Here is a 10,666-nt window from a genome sequence, read left to right on the forward strand (position 1 = left end):
CTATGGCTTTTTTTTTTTTTTTTTCTGATTGCAGGGGGAGCTTTGAGTCAGGCCCTAAAGGTTTGAACCTGTTCTTACCTGCCCTTAAAAAAACTGATGAATAATTTGTCAAGATGAAGAACAAAACAACTGGGACTTCTGGAGATCCCTTTCCATCCTGAGTTAATCTTCCAGAGGTGCTCAGCTCCTGCTGGTGCCTGCCCATTGTGGTCAATGCTTTCATTGCAGCGTCTGCACTCTCTTCATATTTTGGTGATTTGTTGAGTGCAGTTGAGCTTGATTTTGTAAATGCTTTTAGGATCTTGAAGCATTGTTGGACAGCCTTCAACAGCATGTATGTGACAGCATGAGCATCTGGAGGGTTTGTGTGCAGATAAAGCATCTGCGATGTTGGGAAATCACTGCAGTGTTTTTGCCAAGCTGAAGTTGATATGTCCATATCTAATTGAATGGCAGCTTTTGAATCACAAACTGAAACTTTCTGTGCTAAAAACACACACATGGATCTTATGGCAGATAAAATAGTTTCCAAATCAACACAGGGAAATTATGCAGCTAACTCCCTAAGACAATTAGAGAATACTAAAGGCAAGTGAAAACAAAACTCATTTTTAAAGCTAATAAAATAATCACAGGTTGAGGTTTTCCATAACTTTATAAAATGAAGCCAAGGATCATTTCAGTGCCAGGTAAAAGTTTCAGTCCATGAAGAGCAGCTGTGTTGTACTACTTTGCACAAAACAAATAAGCCAGTAAAGTTTTACAGGACATGGTTATACTAGACTCAACATGCCTAACAGAGAAGCTCTACTAAAGAAAATTTTTTTTTTTTCTTTCCTAAAAGAATTTGTGTGTTTCCATGATTTTGGTAAGATGATTTAAGGGTGGATGTCTTCTTGCTTCCTGTGAGTTCAATGATCTGAGAGACAATCTAAGACAGGAGAGACTGCAACTGCCTGTCAGCTGATGGATGAAGCTGATGTAATTAAATTCAGGTCATCATAATGTGGAAAGAGTTTCATTGAGATAAATAGTGTCTGCATACCTCAGCCTTGTGGGCTGTTGATTATACATCCCCTAAAGTTCTAATCCAAGCCCTTGTTCTAGCGGAAGCTCTGTGGAGTGACTGAAAAGGCAATCATACTTTAAAATTAAACACCCTTGGAGAATTAGCAATGGTTGGCCCATAAATCATCCATACAAGCTTTCTGCAAAGTTTCTGGCCCTTTCCACCTTCTGTCCACAAAATATTGAAGTTTGAGCCTGTTTGGTAGAAATGGGGAAGAGCTTCTGGAACTGCGCTTAAAATCTGAGTTTGCTCTAACTTCAGCATTTGCAGTACTCCTGCATTTAGGATGGAAAAATGGGGAAACTCCAAGGTCTGGCTCTGGCTAGCTCTTGTGAGTGCTGAACAACAATCAGGGCTCGTTCTCTAGCTCCTCATCGCTTTTGGGCTGGTCAGTCTGGCAGTGGGGATTTCTCAACACACCAAGGGAAATTAAGTTGGAGATGGAGAAACTCCACTCTCTTGGCACTTAACTGCTCCAGCCCTGCAGAGACCCTGTCCAGTTCTCACAAGGTCAAGCACTCTGTGATGAGAGAGGCTGGGCAAGGGCCAGCATCATCTGAGAATCAGCACAGGCTTACTAGCATCCCATCCCATCCCTTCTCCTGGGTCTAACATATCTTGGAACAGGGAGAAGTCTGGCCCCCTCCTCAGAAAGCTCAGGTCACTTCTTCCATGTCCTGGGTTGGCTGAGTCCCTCCCGAGTGAGCAGGCGGGTCAGCTTTGCACACTGCGAGCCGTTTTCTCTGGGTTTCTCAGAGAGAGACTGTGTTTCAGCTGAATTCAAAGCAGCTGGATAGTCAGGAAAAAACATTTCTTCTTGTCCCTTGTGTCTGTCTAGATCTGGCAGTCAGTGTTTTAGCACATTATTATATTTTAATTCTCATAGTTATTGGGCATTGTCCAATTCATAAAATGTAGACTTATTTGGATCTGGGGTAGATATGGTGAAAATGTGAAGAAAGAGAGCTGAGGGGAAAGGTTCTTATTTTTTCTGAATTGTAGGTGGTTATTTCAGGTTTGGAATAAGGGTTTCAGTTGATTCTTTTGTTATCCAAGTGTTGTGGGGGGGAAAAGGAGTTGTGTTGAGCGATTTCACAGAATTAATTTTATTGCAATTAATGTAAACTTTTAAGTCTTTATTCCGGTATTGAGAAATAAACAAGATTTAAACTGGGGGAAAATACCACTTCTCTTTGTAAAAGCTCTCCTTCCCTGCCCCATCACCAGTCCCCTCACTGCACACCTCACTTCAGCTCCTCGATGGGACAGTGGACATCACAGAAGAAGGTGGTCACTGTGTAGTTTTTCCTTTTCTTTCACTGCTCCTTGTTCCCTACTCAAATAGGGAAGAACCTTCTGTTGAGGTTCCTCAATGGGCCACAGTCTCCACAGAGCTGTGCCTACTCCTGAGACTCCTCACCCCTGCTCCAGCCTTTCCTTTTCCTCTGCCCTTGTTTTGCTGTGGAACAGTCTCCTCTTGTTTCTCTTTTTTCTCAGGTCTCTCCCCTGCTCTGGCGTCTCTCTTGCCCCTGCTTGTTCCATGCCAGCTCTGGCATCTCTCTTTCTCTGGCATCTCTTCTTATTTAGTGGCTGCCACCTTTCTTAAATATGCTTTTGCAGAGGCACCATATGCTCTTCTCACTGGTTTGCTCTTGGGGCATCAGTGGGTCCTTGTTGGCTGTTTCAAAGCCAGATGGAAATGTCCATGACCAGCACAGGGCAACCCCTCATCCCCCACACAGGTCAGCCTGCAGCCCCTTCTCCTGCCAAAACCTTACAGTTATGCCAAATATAGTGAATCATTCCAATTATATCTGTATTTAATGTGTATTACACAGGTCTCTGTGAGCACATTAATTCTCTTGACTTCAAGTGCATCTGGCTATGGTGCTCAGCACCTTTCAGAGTTGAGCTGTGAGTGCAAATTACGATTGTAGTAATTCTAATAATTTATTTTGCATGTACACATACTTAACATACTTTATTTTCTGGCAAAGAAACCTGGGAAGTATCCATACATAAGAGCAAATAAATTAGAATATGTAAAGCAGTTTAACACAAATGTGAGTATTTTTGAAATTTGGGGAAGCATGGCTAATTTTCAACATTAATTTTTCGCAATCCTCTAACTTCTACATCTGTTCAGGAATTTCAAAGGCAAAGAGCATCACTGACATTTCTAATTGAAACAACAATAAGAAATGTATCGTATATGTGTTATTACACACATATGAAAGACCAGTTAATAAGGTGGAACTCGGGGTTATTTGATCAAATTAGACTTGAATCTCTGTGTTGAACACAAGCTGAATTGCTAGGTCCATATATAAACAAACACCTAAACTTTTTCTGGGTGATGAGATACCTGGCTGTCACACATGCATTTAGCAAACCTTGTGACCTGCCCTCATCTCCAGTTGCTGAAAGTCTGTTTATAGGTTCCAGTGGTCCCCTCTGGTGTCCTTTTTTCTCCCAGCCACTTGGATTATGTTGCAGTCTGGGGCATGGCTGTACATGACAAGGAAAAACAAGTTTGTGAGACCTTAATGAAGGCAAAAAGTCATAAGCTATGTGTGTGCCCCACATGCTCTTTATTTTATAGCTGTATATTTCAAAGCTTTTATCTTTTATTGTTCCAAGGTGGGTATAAAAAGTTAGACCTGCAGAAAGGGTATAAGCCACCACAAGGCACTTTAGGTGATTAAGTCTGATATTTAGAGCCACAGCCAGAAACTTACTGAAATGAGATGGTGTTACCACCATTGCTGCTCTTCACTGCACCACTCCTGCACATGGCACTGGAGTTCACCTCACTGTCCCTGGCTGTGTGGGCAGCCAGGGAACAGCAGGCACCCCAGGCAGTCACCAAACCACTGTTCCCTTCCCTGGACATCACCCTTAGAAGAACCAACTGGATAATGCCATAACTCTTGAGTTACCTGACACTAGCTCACAGCATCATCTATGCCACTGAAAAGTGGAGCTCAGTACCTGCCAGAATTCCTGAATATTATCACCTGAGCAGTCTAAATCTATAGGAGTTTAAACCCCCCAGGTATTCATACAGGTATATTATCTTTCTATGGTAAATGATTTGAGGATTTAGACTCCTCTGTCCCTGCTCATTGAAGAGGGGTTGGATTACCTTTAAAGGTGTTTTCCAACCCAAACCATTCTATGAGTCTGTGATTTCATATCTGCTGTGGTGGAGGCAGTTGCATGCAAAGCTAGCACAGCTCTATTGTCCCAGAATAGCCCTATCCACGCTGTTACTTATTTTAGGAACACATATGGCCTCTCTTTCTTTAGCATCTCATCATCTCACAGTCCCTGTGAGACTTCTTTGCTATTGTCTCCCATTTTGCACATGGGGGACTGAGACACAAAGATGGGGTGACTTAAAACAGTGCGAGGCACTTAGCATTCCCAAGGAGGAGTTCTGCACATAATACAAGTACTGCTCTCGTGCCTGTGGTAGGATAGGGAATGGATCCTGGCCTTCCTGAGTCTGACCTTGCTGCTTAATTGCTTGGCCACACTTTTTTGTGACAAGCCATTCTTTCATTTTAAACGTACATTATGGCTAGCTAGCAGACACCTTCTGAGTGATTTTCATCTGTAGGAACAAAATCAGCTTTAACAGATGTATTGCAGGAAAAGCATCCTAGTTGCCCTTGTTAATTAATTCCAGTGTAGAGAGTAAAAGACCCCTCCTGACTAAGAAGTCATAGGGAAATCATTCCTCCCCACTCCACATACATTTGCAGATTAATCCATAGAAACATTTTAACTCCAGATGAAAATCCTTGATCCCATCTTGGGCCTCCCGTCTTCAGCCTTGCAGTGGAGTGTCAGCTCCAAAAATGGTGTTCTGCCTTAGGCAATCTGACTTGGGGAGCTATAGACCTAATGAAGCACAGGACCAGCCAGAATTTCTGACCTCTGCTTCCCCTTCCTTCGAGGTCCAAGGGGCCCCTGAGCTCTTGCAGAGCTCTCTGCCCCTGTGTCCCATTCCTTTCCCAGCAGGACAGCTGCAGAGCGCTCCGTGGAGCAGGACCCCTGTGCAGGCGTGTGCCGGCACTTTCCTGTTAGCTTTCTATGAGAAAAGTGCAGCTCTGGTTGGTAAGTGCTGGCCAGGGGCCTGGTGCCTCAATTCCCTCCCTCTGTGCACCAGGGATCTGGCCTGCAGCCACATTCTCACATTCCCCAGGCAAGGGAGGGCTACTGGCCTGGGAGAAAACACTGGCCACCGACCTGGCTTTTGATGTCTTTTCTATGAGAGAAGATCACTTGCAGCCAGGTCAGTCTTATTCTGAATTAAAAATAAGACCTAGAAAGCACAGACTTATTTATTTACAAACTGTCTCAAATACAATCCTCTGGATATGTGTAACACTCCCATCTCTGTATCAGAAAGCACTTTGTAAAGCATTGAATTAATTAAGCCTGAGAAACACTCCAGGGATACAGAAGTATTATTACCCATATTTTAAAGATGAGGAAATGGAGACAGTAAGAGAATAAGGGACTGGTGTGTGAATGAAGGCTGAGTCACTTGTAAACTCAGAAATTAAACTTAAATTCAAGTTTTCATATCCTATCCCTCTTGCAACTAGAATTGGCTAGAACATGGCGGTTTTCAGCAATGAAAACATATACCGCTTTCTGTTATAAATAAATTAAATTAGAACATTTTATAGACTGGAAAATACCTAAAATTTCATCATTCAGTTCTTTGATAGCCATAAATCTGAAGTGCATGTTCTTGTCTAGGCAGTGAGAAGAGAGTTAAGCTACAACTTCCCCTGGTTCTAAATAATAGCACCATGTTTCTCATAATAAAAACAAACCAGATAAAAGTTTATGTAGGTCCAGAAAATTCAATTAACACCTGTCAGGGGTGAATATAAGAACAATGGATGCTTATTTCCTCTTATACCTTCAATTTCTATCTCGCTTCCCAAGAGGTACCTTCTCCTAATGACTTTCCTTGCTCATGTTTCAAGAATTACACTAAGCTCTTTTTGGCTTGCTTATCATTGCTCATAGTAAAAATCCCCAGGGACATATTAATTAAAGATAGAAAATAGAAGTAAGTTTCTAGTTATCCCAGTTGGGAAGTTCTGGAAAAGTGTCCCAGGAAGAGTGGTGGTGGCAAACAATTTTGTTTAATATTAGACTATGCTTGGTAATTTTATGGGAGAGATTTTGTGATGTAGTTTCTATGATAAAGAACCTCAAATTCAATGACCCATGAGATCTTTTCTACTCCAATGATGTTAACAGAAAATGTTGTTGATGAAGCAGGACTTGGGATAGGAATTAACTCCTTTTTTCAGATCAGAGATTTTTCAGGTGTTTTGAGGTGTGGTGGTGAGCAGCTGCTCTCGTCTGATAAGAAGACAGCTACATCTAAACCATGGGAACCAAGGACAAGCCCTGAATTCTGGCTCTGAGTTTCTTGACTAAGTGTCTGAGTTCACTTGACTAAGTGTGGAGCGCAGATATGGAAGCTCCCCTCCCTCCCTGAGCCCTGGCTTCCATGAGCAGTGGGGCAGGGACTCATTCATGGTGGTCTCCAAGAGGTCCCTTGGGAGCAGCTGTGGAATCTCAGTGTGATGGTTTGGTGCATGAGGAACAAGGAAATACCATTTTTGCACAGACTCTGTTCTGTGCTGCTTCTACACTAGAACAGTTCTCAGTTTTTTGAAACCCATAGATAACACCAGTCAGATTAACATTCAGGCCATGAGCAGTGTATGCATTGGTGAAACTATGTTCAGTATCCAATAGCAAAACTTAAAGAGAACAGTGTAAAGACCAATGCTAATTATTGCCTTAGAGATTTCCCTTTTAATTTTGCTAATTAATTGATGTCCTTCTGCTAATGTATGTATAGAAATAAACCACATATGAAAATAAAAATTAGGAGATTATTACCTGTTTTAACATAAGTGCTGAAAGTACTAATTTCAGCTCAAAACTCTGCTGCTCTTCTCACCTTCATTAGCTTTGTTCATTTGACTTAGCCTAATGTTAGAATGAAGTTGGTCCATGCAAGTGATATCATTCCATAATCAGATTTTTACTGCTTTAAAATTAATTTCAGTTGAATGTTGGAAAAAAGCTTTTTAGTGTCATCTTTAACTGTGGAAGTATTTAATGTATTTCATTCGTGTTGAGCTAGATATCTCAATTAGAAGAGAAAGCGTTGCCAAATGAGTTAGGTTGTGGGCTAGACCCAACCTGTAAAATATGGATTTGAATCCAGATTTTAAATGCTAGAAAGTGTCCCATTCCTGTCTTCATACAAAGTCTATTAATTTGTGGCTCTTAGAGGAAAAAAAAAAAAAAAAGCTGTTTCTTGTGAAAGGTATCAGAGTCTGACCCAAGTGGTCAGGCTTCAGAATTTGATCCAACATGTTAGAAAAATAGGTTCTGTGCAAAATGCAATGCCAGCTTTAAATGTACCAAAGGTTTGAAAGTTTTTGTGTAATGTTTGGGGTTTGAATCTAACCCTATGAGTCCATTAGTAAATGGCTTCACTTTACAGTTTCAGGACCATCTGTGTTGTGGTGAAGGGTAGCTAAAGGCAAAAAATGACCTGTATTAATCTAAAGTTCAAAGCCTGAAATCCACAAGTGGGGGAGAGGAAAGATGTCATTTTCTCCATGGTAACATGGACGTGTACGCACCTTTTCATCTGTGAAACAGAGAATGGCTTTAAATGCTTTGGAGAATCCTCCCTACTTTGGGAATGTCAGGGCTTTCTTTTTGGAACAGTGGGCACAGATGTGTTGATTGAACCATCTTCCACCATTTCTCATTGTTAACCCTTCATAGCTTCGATTCATGTTGGGGGTGTAGAAGCATTTCCCTCTGAGTCACTGGACACTTTTTTCCCAGCTGGCAGCTTATGTAGCTGAAAGCTCCAAAAGTAAATATGATTTCTCTGGCTAGCTGACCTTTCCCTGAGCGAGATCACAGGAGGGACCATGCTGTTACTCTGCATGCTGAAGCTCAGTGAAATATCCTTGTACCAAATGATGAGGACAGGATCATCAACACTTCATTTTGTTTTGCAAATAATTCTGTGTCTTCTGCGTGACTTTCTCTGAAACTAAACCAATTGTTGATGTTCAACTTGGCAATTTGTAATAAAGGCTTATTCATAAACTTGGATGCAAAGTTTATGTTGTATATATACTGTGTAGTGAAACAAACATCACAGTTCTTTATGTACTCTGTTTTCTTTTGTTCTGTAAGGTCTTGAGCCCCAGTACTGTGTGCTAAACAAACCCAATAGTTTGTGAGCACAATGTGTTTATTTACACCAGGTAAGTGTGTTTGTGCTTTTACAGTTACTTGTCGTTATTTTGCGTTTCTGTAAACCATTGCATCTGTAAATATAGCAGCTCACCTACATCTTCCAAGATAGGCAAGAGCAAGATCTTCCATTCAGGGTACCCGATGGCTTTTTTGCTCAAATACCCCTGCAGTCTACTGGAATGCAAGCTTGGCTGGCATTCGTGCTCATTCCCAGCAGAGGAGATGCTATCACAAGCGTTGTTTCCAGCAGCATTAGCTGGCAATGCTGCCTTGTAATCTCCTCCCTGCAGCTCAGGCTCCCTTTCATTCAGCCCCACCAGGTTCCTTCTTGAAAATCCCTCCTGTGTGCTGCTCTTGATTCCTTATTTTCAATGAGCTGAAGTGAAGCTGCTGGCCAAGGGGAAGCCCGTGCTGCTGGAGTCAGGGGTCCAGAGACCAAACATCCCAGCAGTGCCACTGAGTAATGACATGAGGCTTGGCATGGATGCTGCCTTGGATTATTCCTCATTTATGCCAAATCTGTTCCAAGAGATGGCTGGCTCCCCCACCACACTCTGGGAGCCAGCCACTTGGAGAGTGGTTTCAATAAAACCACATCATCCCTTTTGAAGGGAATATTCCAGTTCATTGGCTTTTTGGTTTGAGAATTCAGCTGTTACTTCTGGATCCTCTGCCTTCAAAGAGCTATGGGAGATAGGATGGTACATCACATATAGAGGCAAAAAAGGGGGCATTCATATTATTCAGCTGTAAGTCTTTTAATAAATCACCATCACGTGTTTTCATATTACTTTGACGGCTTTGTCCTATTTTCTGCTTCTTATGCATGTAGCTATGTGCCAAAGACCCAGAAAAAATACTTCATTTATATAAAATCTGATCCTCCCATGTGCTGAGTTCTTATTAGCTCACAGGCATTTTTCCAATATCACCAAAAGAGATTAATGTAGGAATATTAATCTGAGCAATTACCAACGTAATGTCCAAGGTCCTAATAATGAAGACGTTACAGGTGAAGCAGGTAGTAATTTTTTCACTTAAACTCACCTGATGCTTCCCATTATAACTTTTTTTTTAGACCTTTTACCGAACTTTAATTGTCAGAGGCTGGCTGATTTTGAGAAAAAAAGATTTGTTTTTTTCTTTGTCAAATAAGAACTTCAGCAGGAACATGGTATTAAATTGAGAAGGAGCTTCCTGTGGCAAGTTGGACTTTTTTATTTTGCTGTAACAAAGAGTCACATTTGGCCAACTTAATTGAATACAAATATTTTCTATTTTGGATCTGAGGTGTCCTGGATTGTAAAATTATGTGCAAAGTTGAATTTTTCATGTAAAATATTCAGTGAGATCGCTCTGCTTTTTCTATGGCTGGGGTAAATAAAACGCTTTTTCTGCTTCCTGGAAACTTGGGCCTCCAGTGTCCAGAAGATAAAATAGGTAAGAATGACAGAAGAATTTAGAATATGGAGATGTCAAATTTTTAACTTCTATAAAGATCAATACTTTAAATCACTGTTTCAATATATACCCCACCAAATTAGTGGTAGATCTGAAAAAATAATCCCAAAAATGGTATTGTGATGGATTACAGTTTATCAAATACCTAGGAAAAAAATGTCCAGGAGATCCAGCACTGACTGATCAACTAGAAAGATGACTGCAGCTGAGTGTTTTAAGGGCTAACTGGAGAGAAACGAAAAGAGAAGAGCAGAGGTCATTAAAAGTCTTTACACTTTAGTTGCTTCCTTTTCAGAGATGAATAAAACCCCAGGTTGCAACAGGCTTGCCTTTGTCCCATCTGTGCCCACACTAAAGAGGATTTTGTGGCACTCCTCTTGGGCACTGTAGCCAAAAAGAGATTTGTATCTGAATATATGCTGTTTCACTGCTTCTACTGCTTTCTATCTGTTGGCAATCACATTTCCAAAATAAATCTCAGTGTCCTTAGCTGCCACAGGTGGGGCTGGTTCTTCACCATGAGACAAGCTCCTGACAGAGGCCAGGAGCTGCTCCTTCAGCTGCTGCCCAACATCTTCCATGTGCCACACGCGAGTTCGTGCGCGGCCATCCAGCTGAAATCTGCCTAATGACTCAATCCGTGCCTGGATGTTTCTGGCAGAGCTGGAAAACTGCCTTTGCGAATGTGCTGTGTGAGTTTGTTTACTTGACACAACACAGGGCCACACAGAGGCACCCACAGTGGTTTCCAGTGGGGCTGGTTGGTCCAGGTGGAGCTTTGCAGTGGTGCAGCTCTGCTGCCCCTTC

This window comes from Anomalospiza imberbis, chromosome 2 (genome assembly GCF_031753505.1).
Source record: "Anomalospiza imberbis isolate Cuckoo-Finch-1a 21T00152 chromosome 2, ASM3175350v1, whole genome shotgun sequence".
NCBI classification, from domain to species: Eukaryota; Metazoa; Chordata; class Aves; order Passeriformes; family Viduidae; genus Anomalospiza; species Anomalospiza imberbis.